Here is an 11,396-nt window from a genome sequence, read left to right as displayed (position 1 = left end):
AGGTCAGGATGGTTCATTTTGGGAAGGTTCACATTGTTGAGTCTTTACAACACTCACTGCTATTAATGCCTTAACCATCTGACTTGGATTTCGGTTTTCTGGCATGAGGTAATCCCAGGCACTAGATTTATATGCTGAATGGGAAGCCAGCAATGGTGGCTAATCATGCTGGTTTGCAGATCTGCACCTCTGGAGCCTTGGGATGGAATTAGAGGGGCACATGGCAAGTAGCAAATCATGGGGGTTTTGAGCAGGAGGGGAATTAGCCAGACCTGGAAGCAGGGGCCATAGACGGGGTGTTGTCTGAGCCAGGAAGTTTGATTGAAGAATAGAAACCAAGGTAAATTGGACAAGGATCTGGGCCCAGAGACCACAGAAATTATTCTAGTTTGACCAGTGCTTTGGGTCATTGCTTGACCCACCCTTTTGCTTGTCACCCATAGAAATCCCAGACCCATCTTTCCAGGCCCAGTGTAAGTCTCTCATGTTCCATGAAGCCTTTCCTGACCACCCATCCCACGGTAATTTCTCTCCTGAATCCCTAAGTACTTTTGTTACTGAGTGCAACTAGCTCATTTTACCCTCACAACGATTCCATGCGGAAGGCATTATTATTTCCATTTTACAGATAATGAGACAGGTTCAGAGAGGTTAAATAATGCATCCAGCATCAAACTTTTAAGAGTCAGGATGGAATCCTGGTTCCAGGCTTAGGTTCTGAACCACTGGGGTAGGCTGTGTAGAACTACATTTTCTGTGGTACGTGGTATCAGTAACATGGGAGAGACAGGCTGTGCCTCAGGAAGATGCCACATGGGAGTGCACAGCAGTGCTGTAGTGCCTCGTGTTTATCTGTAGTGCCAGGTGCCTGGCTATAACTGCAGGGCAGTGACCATCACCTCTGCTTTTCTGCATCCCCACATTTCCTAACACAGTGTTCCTCAAAGTGTGCGTCAATGGATGGATGAATATTAGCACCCCCACACCACCCTCACCTGAAACATACTGAAAAGTTTGAGATCTTTGGATAACCACCCCTATCCCCTGCTGTTGTCTTCTGTCATGTGGCTGAAACTGTTAAACTGGTTTGCCTGTCACAGCTCCAGTGAGCCTCCTTACTCACCGGAAATTCAGAGAATGTCTTTAATCCTGCTGACTACTTTGATTTTGCTTTTTAACTTGTACCAAGACCTATTGCCATGATTGGTCTCTGCAAATGGGCTTTCTTGTTCCATGAGTCTCTGTTTTAGACAAGTGAAGGGCACACTCCTTTTCACTGGCTACCTCTTACTTATCCTCCAAGAGGAATACTCATTCCCAGAACCCTTTCCTCCGGTCTCATGCCGAGGTTAGGTGCCCCTTCAGTGTGCTTCTGCAGCTGAACCCATAGTAGCATTGTAGTTTAATTCCTGTTTGCTTGACTGAGGCAGAGACTCACCTGCAGACACCTATAGGTGCCTTCCATGTTGCTCAGATGAACAGCAGAGAAGGGTCAGGCCTGCCCTGGGTTTCTACCCCTCTCCTCAAGGCCCTTTCTAGTCACTACCCACAGCCTGCTCATGACTGCAGGGATCATGCCTCTGGGCCTCTATCCATGCAGCTGCCTCTGCCTGCACTCCAGGACAGGAGCCTTCTCTGTTGTCCACTGGAGCCCTGTGGAAGGGACTCTTGACCCTATCCCTAGGGAAGTCATCTCTGAAGGTTGTTTTATTACATTGTCTCCTCAGAATGACCCTATAGACACAGTGTTTTCTCAGTGTCCTCTTACCTTTGAACACATCCAGGAATAATTGAAAAACCAGGCAATCAAATGCCCCTCTCATAAATCATGTCACTTCAGAGCAGAACTTAGAGTTTGGTTTGCAAGCCACACCAAATAGTTTGAGCTTGCCCCTCTACCATTTCCTCCTGCTCTGAGCCCGGAGGTTCACCTAGTGGACTGTAGCAATGGATTCCCTTGCCCCTGGCTTCCTGTTGGGTTCAGCCAGAGAGCAGGACCAGTGGGAGCCTAGAGGGGGAGGAAAGTGAGGTCAGGGTGTCTGCTGCCCACTCCCTGGCTGCCAGGCCACTGTGGGTAGACTGTACCTCAGGTGGCCCTGCCCATGTGTAGCCATGCTCACCAGGTTCTGGGTTCTGGAAACCTCCCCCTCCTCTTGCCCCTTCAGTCATAGGGTGGTAGCCTCCCTCATTGCTGTTAGCTTTATGCACTCAATTGTGTTCCAACTCCAAATTCGTACATTGAGGCCCTAATCCCCAGGACCTCAGAATGCAACAGTATTTGGAGATAGCATCTTTAAAGAAGTAATTAAGTTAAAATGAGGCCATTAAGCTGGTCCCTAATTCAATGTGACTGGTGTTCTTGTAAGAAAAGGAAGAGGTACCATGGAGATGTGCACCCAGAGGAAAGGCCATGTAAGGACACAGCAAGAAGAGGCCTTAGGAGAACCAAACCTGTCCACACCTTGACCTTGCACTTCCCAATCCTAGAACTGTGAGCAAATAAATGCCTGTTGTTTGAACCACCCGGTCTGTGGTATTTTGTTGTGGCAGTTCTAGCAGACTAATACAGTGGTACATACTATCCCATGGGGATTTCCCTAAATGTTGCTTATTACAGTGTGTAAGTCATTTTGGTAAGCTTTCCTTTTGGGATGTCATCTGTTTCTTGTTGGGACCCTGATGGATATCTAGGCTTAGATGCCGACAGAAGGTTTTAGTGACAAAGGCAAGAAAAGCTGTCACTGGAAGTGGCTCCCCGCTACCAGTGTCCCCCCCATCATGTAAACCCACCTGGGTTCTCCAGTGCTACTCCAGGGTATTTCCTCTTCTTAGAAACTGAGTGACTCTGGACTGATCATTCCGTGTGAACTTCAGTTTTCCTCTTCGTAAAGCATAGGTAAAACTGCCTTTTTGGGGTATTTTGAGCCAACATGTTGGATGCAGATGTGAATTGACTGAGATAACCCAGCAAGGTTGCTCTTCTATAGCAATATTTGTAAACAATTTCATTGATAAATATGCACAAAGCATTGAAATCTTCGAAGGCAAGAAAATGGTGATGTTTACTAGGAAAGGCAGCTCTGAGTGTAGTATGGGGGAGGCTGTGCAATTTGCCCAGCAACTTTCTATGCCCTCCTCCCAAGTCCAGGAAACATTGCAAACCACAGTGCACCAGAGACAGAGACCCATGTACCAACCTATTCTCAGTCAGGTTTTCATTAGCTCTTCATAGACAACCAGTCAATCAGTTTCAACTTTTACTTCACACTCTTCTGCCGTAGAGGCCCCATACATACAACAGATGAATGGAGCATATCTTTGCCTTCTTCCTTTTCATTTGGGAATGAAGTCAAATCAGCTAGAGGCCAGAGCAATTCAGACACCTAAATAGGTACACAGTGTGCGGTAAGATGACATTGTGTCTTCTGGCTCCTAATTCCTATTTTCAATAAATGAAACTTCTCAACCATGTTATTTTCACCTGCCCAAGCTAAAACACAATCTTCACTGTCCCCATAGCTGCGAAGAGGGAGATCCTGACATAACATGTGGGGATGCTGCTAGAGCCTTTGCCCTCTCTGCAAGCTAGATTTGCTACTGGCCCTTCCCAGAGTGGGCCAAGAGACCAGGCTTCTTCCTTGGTTGGACATCTGGCCTTCCACAAAATAGAGTTCTCCCCTGGGAGGATGACGCCTCCAGGGCAATAGGAACACTTTTTTGTTAGCTCATTACTATCTCTATTCAATTCTGTTCTTGTGGGTGTGAAAAGCTATTGGGGAATGAAATAGCCTTGTGGGCTAGACAGGTGAAAAGGGAATACAATCTCAGCATGTGAAGGTCTAGGAAGAGTGTCACTTCAACTCTTAAAAAAAAAAGCCAGACAAACTGCAAGTTTACTACTTTTTTTGGACCCTCAAAGAGCTGAGGTCACAGGGCGACCAATTAGCCTAAAAATCTAAGGACCAGTGGGGGCCTATGAAGAAGCATGGGACACAAGCCCTTGCTTACCGGGGCAGATGTAGCCAATAGAAGAACTCAGCAGGAGTAGGTAAAGAAATGGTGGGGAATGAGTGAGGACTGGTGAGAGTATGGAGCCCCTGGGGAATGCATATACAGAGGGAGTTTGCACCTTCTTGGAGACTTTTCTCCATGGACTCCACCAGGTAGTGTATCCCACCAGAAAAGACTGACCAAAGTCCTGAGAAAGAATCCCTCACAGTGCAGGTATGGGGGAAAGGGAAAATAGCCACTGCAAAGGGGCATGAACCCCACCCTTTCTCCTTTCTGGAACAAAAACCTTAATCTACAGAAGAAAGGGAAAAATACCGTTTCCTTTAGACTGCTGGCAAAACTTAGGGAAGAACAAAAACAGAACAAAACAAAACACCTCTCTGTCCCGAGGAAGGGGCAGGAATACAGAAACAAAAACTAAGAATGTACTGCCAATAAATATACTCGAGAAGAAATGTTTAAGAAGTTCTTCAGGTGGGAGAAATGTGAAACAAGATCGAAATGCGTAACAAAAGACACAAAAATATGAAGAGCACTGGAAATTGATTAATGAAGCTAAACTAAGATACATGTAAAATGTTTAAATGATCTTAAAAGATAAATGACTGTCAAGAGTAAAAATAGTAGCAATGTATTATGTGTGTATGGGGTAGGTAAAAGTAAAATGTATTGTAACAATAATACAAAGGTTGGGAGGGAGGAATTGAGAAGAAACTATTTTAAGATTCTTACATTATGAATGAAGCAGTACATTATTTGAAGGTAGACTCTGATCAATTAAAGATGTATTGTGTAAACCCTAGGACAACAACTAAAAAATTTCTAAAGAGGTGTAAATCAAATAATGGAGATAAAATGCAATCATAAAAAAGTGTTCATAAGAGTAGGAGTCAATGAAATTGAAAAATAGAAAAACAATAGGGAAAGCCAATGAAACCAATACCTATTTCTTATAAAATATCAATAAAATGCATAAGCCTTTAGCCAGACTGACAAAGAAAAAATAGAGGAGACACAAATTACCAATTTCAGCAATGAAGAGGGAAATTACTACAGATCCCATAGATAATAACAAGATAATAAGAGAATGCTATAAGCAACTCTATGACCATACACTGGACAACAGAGATGAATGAATTAATTTCTTAAAAGATACAAATTATGAAAACTCACCCCAGAAGAAATTTTAATAGTGATATATATTAAAGAAATTGAATTGTACTTATAAGCCTCTGAAATATTCAACAGTTAAAAGAACAAACAAATTAAGAAAAGGTCTAGATATTTCAATGGAAAATTCTACCAAACATTTAAAGAGGAACTAGCACTAATTATGTATGATATATTCTAGAAAATAAAACAAGGGGTAACATCTCAATTCATTTTATGAGGCCAGCATTACCCTGATATCAAGACAGATAAAGACAGTTTCAAAAACTATAGACCAGTATCTTTCATGAGTATTGATGCAGAAATACTCAACAAAATATTAGAAATCTATGAAAAGAAGAAAACAACATGAACAAATGGGTTATGCTGTTAAAGCAAGTCTGATTCCGTTTTTTTTAATTAATTTTTAAAAAATAAAATAATTATTCCATTATATTAACAGGCTAAAGAAGAAAAGCTGCATGATTGTATTAATTTATGCAGAAAAGGCATTTGACAAAAGTCAGCATTCATTCATGATAACTCTCAGCAAAATAGGAGTTGGAAATTTTCTCAAGCTGATAAAGGGCATCTAAAAAAACAAAAACAAAAAACAACCCTACAGCTAATATTATACCTAATGCTGAAAGACTGAATGTTTTCTCCTAATATTAGGAGACAAGAATATCCTCTCATACCACTCCTATTCAACATTTTCCTGAAAGGCCTAGCCAGTGCAATAAGGCAATAGAAAGAAATACAGAACATACAGATTGGAAATGAAAAAAATGAAACAGTCCCTACTCACTGACAATAGGAATGTTTATGTAAAAATACAAATAAACAAACACCCCCAAACTATCACCAAAACACCCGACCTACAATTAAAATGTGAATTCTTAATCATAACATGTTATGAATGTCCAACCTTCCGTGTGTGTGTGTGTGTGTGTGTGTGTGTGTGTGTGTGTATGTGTGTTTGTGTGTGTGTGTATTTATGGAGTTATCGTTCTTGCTTTTTGACTATCCAGCATTCAAACATTATCTGTATTGAAGGAGAATCTCTAAATATATGTCTTTACCAGCAAGCTAAAGGGACCAGATAGATATTTCTTCTCTCTGTTTCATGGGAGGTATAACCATATGTCTGAGTCTTGACTGATCAGGTGCTCCCATGCTGGGCTCAAATTTCAAGGAAGTAACAACATTATACAGGAGGCTGTTGGAGATTTCTCATGAGGACAGCTGACTCGGGAGTCCCTCAGTGTAGAAGTTTGTGTCCGGGGATGGTGGGATTTTGTTATAACACTACGAGGCTGGACCATGATATGAGCTGACTATGTTCTTGGTTGCCTCACCACCCTTTGTTCCTGTCCTGTTGCCGAGCCTAGTTCACCAGCCTTCTTGTTGAGTCTATAAGCTACCTTCTAATAAGGCTATTTTTCTACCTGATATCCAGAGTTTACTCCTTCTGTTGTTATCAACAATGTGTGTGTGAGTGCGCGCGCGCGTGTATGTATTAAAAAATGGGAATGGGATTATACTGCTTATATTGTCCTGTTACTGTATTTACTTAAACATATATACTGTCAACATTTTTCCATGTCCATAATGTTGCTCTATTTAGTCATTTTAATTATTGCCTGGCATTAACTTATAGGTATTTATTGTAATCTGTTTAACCAGTCTCCCATGACTGGACATTTAGGTTGCTTCTAACATTTGTTTATAATAAACAGCACTGCTAAGCATATCTATACATATAAATCTTTTGGATTTTGACTAATTATTTCCTTAAAGTTCTACATGTAGAATTGCTATATCAAAGGGTAGGTACATTTTTCGGGTTTTTGATTCATACTGCCAAATTTCTCACCCTCTCCCTCAAAATACTTGTGACAATTTATACTACCATCAATCATATGCCTGTATGACAATGTTGATTTCCATGCATACTACCAACATTGATTATTATCTTTGTGAAATTTTTGAGTTACTACTCGTGTTCAATGACTTTGCAAATATTTGTTAGCTGTTTGTAATTATTGCTTTGTGAGTGACTGCTATTGTCTTTTGTTCATACTTCTTTTGAGGGAAAGGAACATACTTTTCTATTGAATTTATAAGAGCTCATATATATATGTGTATGTGTGTGTGTGTATATATATATATGTGTATATATATAAAAAATTATTTTTTTGTTTGTTTTTGAGACAGAGTCTCTGTCACCCAGGCTGGAGTACAGTGGCATGATCTCGGCTCATTGCAACCTCCACCTCCCAGGTTCAAGTGATTCTCCTTTTATATTAAGGCATCTATCTGTCTAACATCTATGGACCTATGCATCATATATTTTAAGGTATAACGGCCATGTATATTGCTATTTTCCCCCAATTTTTATTTGTGATTTTGCTTTGTTTATTCCATTCTGATTTTTTCCCCATTTGTATATAGTCTATTAACAATCCTTTATAGTTTATGTCTTTGGTTGATACTTCAAAATAACTTTCCCGTCCCAAAATGGTAACTGTATTTACATTTTTTACTGGTACTCTTATGTGTTTGTTTTTTTTCTAAAATAATCATATGGAACTAATTTCGTTTTAAGGTACGAGGTACTAGCTAACATTTTCTCCAAAGTTACTAAATTCTTAAGTATGTTTGAATTTGTGAACTCTGTATTTCTGAACTTTTCTTAATGTTTCCTTAATCTATGCTAGGGCTAAATTATTCAATTAATTAAACAATTTCAAGAATTCAGAAGTTTTAATATTTGATGAGAAGTCTGCAGCCTTGGGGTAGAATGTTGTTGCTTGTTACTTAGTGCTGGGGGGGAATCGGGGTGCCCTTGATCCTAATGCACTCTCAGGCTTGGGCAGGCCCTGTATGCCTGGATCTCAGGAGTGAGGCTTTCTCAGAAATCCTGCCCCTCCTCCTCCTGTGGCAACTGACGCCTGCCTTGTGTCATGTGCAGGAGAGAATGTCTGGATCTGGGGCTCAGGACTGTTTCTTGCCCCTTCCCCAGGGATCAAGGGTGTTTTGGCTTTCCCCTCCCCATAGCTGCAGTAGGTCTTCACCTGTGCCCTGACCGCAGCAGGCTGTACTGTCCCTCCCCGGTGGCTTAGGTGGGAGGAGGGCGTGGGTGTAGCCTTATGCCTTTCCTTCAGCAATGTCGCCCCTCTTCCCTGGGCCTGCATCGTGCAGGGAGGTTTCTTTGCTCTCCCACCCTGTCTTCAGTCCTTTCTCAATCAGTGGGTGGAAGGGAGTGGAGAAGAGCCTGCAAGTGGGCACGAATTCCTCTTGTATCTGCAGCCCCCAGGGCTGCTACACTCATGCTAGTCCACTTCTGGCCTTTAGTAAAGTGTTCAAAGCTTTAGATGAATTCTTCTTATATTTTTGTATGGCACCCAGTGTCTCTTCCCATACTCAGCCACAAACCCTTGTTTATGTCCCATCTCTTCTTGGGGATACAGCCTTTCCTTAGATTTCAGGCTTTTGGGTTCCCTGTGACCTCAGCTTGCTGATGGACTCAGGAAAAGGTATGGTTTTGTGGTCATCTGACTTCGTTGCTGATGTTAGGATGGGAGAGACACTATTTTAAGCTTTCTTTATAGTAAGCAGGAGGGGAACTCCTGTGTTTTCATAGCTAATCAGGCATGGACCCTGCCCTTATTCTCTTTTTAAAAATTTTCTTGGCTATTCTCACGTATCTGTTCTCTTAAATATACTTTAGAATCATTTGCTCAAGCACCTCAAACCCAAACATCTCCAAAAAGAATTCCTTTTGGATTGACATGGTGTCAAAATATGTAAACTGACTTCAGTCCCCGATGTTGGTGAAACTTCATTCCCAAGATCTGAGTAGAGCAGTCAGAGAGGGTTGTGACTGGAAGACCACCTCCAAGGCCAGCCTGCCTCTAAATCCCACCTGTTTTGTTTTGGTGTCTTGAAATTCCAGCATTAGAGTGCAGAAAAATAGTTATAGGACCTTAGAGCATGAAAATGTATGCAGTTTGTGTTGGAAGGACCAGCATAATAACTAATGTGCAACCATCACTCCACTTAAAAATTAAGGTCACAGATCTGGACAAAGTATTGTGTGAATTAAGTGAGTGAGTGAGTGAGTGAGTGAGTGAGTGAGTGAGTGAGTAGGGAGAGGGACTCTGTTAAGAACAGGGGAGCTAGAGGGGAAATGACTAGATCTGGAACTGAGAGCACCTGGGTAGCTGAGAATGCAGACTTTAAATCTCCTGGGGACAAGGGGAGAGGAGCAAAAGCCCCACAGCCACCTCTGTGGTTGTCACACTTCAACCTGGCAGCCAGAGAAAAGCCCAAACCAGGCCAGATGAGGCTCCCCTCGAGGACTATCTAGATTGTGTGCTAGAGGGAAAAAAGGGGAAAACCCTCCAAGAGGATCCAGCAGTGATCACAGCTATTGATTTGTACTTCCAAGGCTCTCGCAGCCATGCTTCTCTTAAAACCAAATGAAACAACCATTGACAATTTCGGAAAGAATTTTCCAGTAGGAGAAATAGAGAAAGGAAAAAAATTCTGAGAAAAAAACAACAAAAAACCCTTCTTGATGTTTTCCACAGACTGCTTTAGAAAGAGAAAGACTGATGCAATCCAATCAAAGACAGTGATCCTCGGTTGACCCAGGACATTTCACAGACCCAGAACGCAGAAGGCGCAGACGCCCACATGCAGGCCTCAGTTTGACTTTTTAAATGCAACCATTTTTTGTAAATTAATATTTAATTTTCAACCAACTCCAGCACCTCATTAAGGAGGGGCCTGTTCTTTGCCAAACTCTTCTAAGGGAACCTGCTGGGTTTGAGTGTAGGTGTTAGCAAACATTTCCCAGTATGTTCTAATGGGGAAATATTTATTTTGTAACACTCCTTCCTAACCGAAAATACAATTATGTGACATGTTTTATATGACCAATGGGATTTGGGCTAAGATTTTGTATCCATAATGTACCCTAATATTGAGAAACATCGTTTTTAAAGTATTCTCTTTGGCATGGACTGGGAGCTGCATCCGGGAGAAATAGCACCTCATGAGAATTTCCCTTTAGCCCTGAGAAAAAATAGTTTGGGAACACATAAGAGTATATTTGGTTTGGGATCTTAAATCCTGCAGGGTCTCTGAAAGAGGCAAATGAGTGTGAGAAAGAATTAGTTACTGCAAGTTTATTTCATAATGGCCTATAAAAAATATACATGTTCCATTTCTAAAGCTGCTATGCCCTTACTGTAGCTATAGCTATTTTTTAAAACAAGAAAGACTTTCCACAAAGTCATTTTCTGCTTTGGGTGGGATAACATTTAAAGCAAGGTATAAAGGACCTTTGCCAGAAAAATTACCATTTAAGGCAAAGGTCTCCAAGATTTTACTTGGACCTGAAGATCTTGGTGCAGCCCTGGCTCTGTGAAACACCACACACATCCAGTGACCATGGGAAAGCTGGTTCCCTGCTGGGCAGTGCTGCAGCATTAGTACAAGTCTCATGCTCTGAAGGGTGAAATGTGACGATCTGGTAAGTGAAGGCTCTGTCAGGAGAAGCCAGAGGAATGGTAATAGCTCACCGAACCAAAATCCATGAATTCCCAGTCCTTTTTCATCATCACCTTTTTTACATTTGGAACATGTCCCTGTGGGCACCTCCAAGGAGTGGGTGCCAGGACTCAGTGTGCCCAGCCCAAGGCCAAAGAGAGTTTATTATCAGAAGGATCACTCACATGATTTGAAACCACAGGAGAGACAGAGGTGTGTGATGGCTGAAAGCAGAACTTGGGCTAAGGTTTGTAAGAGAGACCAGCCAAGTAGCCTATGCATTAATTAGTGTTCTGCTGGTTGTTCTGTTAGGAGGCATTATCATTCATCACTTAAAATAAGACCTTTTATTTATTTATTTATTTATTTATTTATTTATTTATTTTTAATTTTTTTATTATACTTTAAGTTCTGGGGTACATGTGCACAACATGCAGGTTTGTTACATGTGTATACATCTGCTGTGTTGTTGTGCTGCACCCATTAACTCATCATTTACATAAGGTATATCTCCTAATGCTATCCCTCCTCCCTCCCGCAACCCCACGACAGGCCCCAGTGTGTGCTGTTCCTCATCCTGTGTCCAAGTGTTCTCATTGTTCAATTCCCACTTATGAGTGAGAACATGCAGTGTTTGGTTTTCTGTCCTTGCAATAGTTTGCTCAGAATGATGGTTT

At 41.6% G+C, this 11,396-nt stretch overlaps 2 protein-coding genes across 2 annotated transcripts in view; one reads left to right on the top strand and one right to left on the bottom strand.

Annotated features, from left to right (window-relative positions):
• The window catches only part of DHRS7 (dehydrogenase/reductase 7), a 977,513-nt gene that overhangs the window by 922,192 nt on the left and 43,925 nt on the right, over positions 1–11,396 (bottom strand). The window lies entirely within an intron of this gene.
• The window catches only part of SLC38A6 (solute carrier family 38 member 6), a 102,997-nt gene that overhangs the window by 85,092 nt on the left and 6,509 nt on the right, over positions 1–11,396 (top strand). Inside the window, exon 17 of the mRNA XM_050797803.1 lies at positions 7,378–7,519. The gene's annotated coding sequence lies outside the window, so the exon portion shown is untranslated. The remainder of the gene's footprint in view (positions 1–7,377; positions 7,520–11,396) is intronic.

Source organism: Macaca thibetana, chromosome 7 (assembly GCF_024542745.1).
Source record: "Macaca thibetana thibetana isolate TM-01 chromosome 7, ASM2454274v1, whole genome shotgun sequence".
Classification (NCBI taxonomy): Eukaryota; Metazoa; Chordata; class Mammalia; order Primates; family Cercopithecidae; genus Macaca; species Macaca thibetana.
The sequence above is the reverse complement of the archived record's forward strand: the minus strand, read 5'-3'. Positions and strand labels throughout refer to the sequence as shown.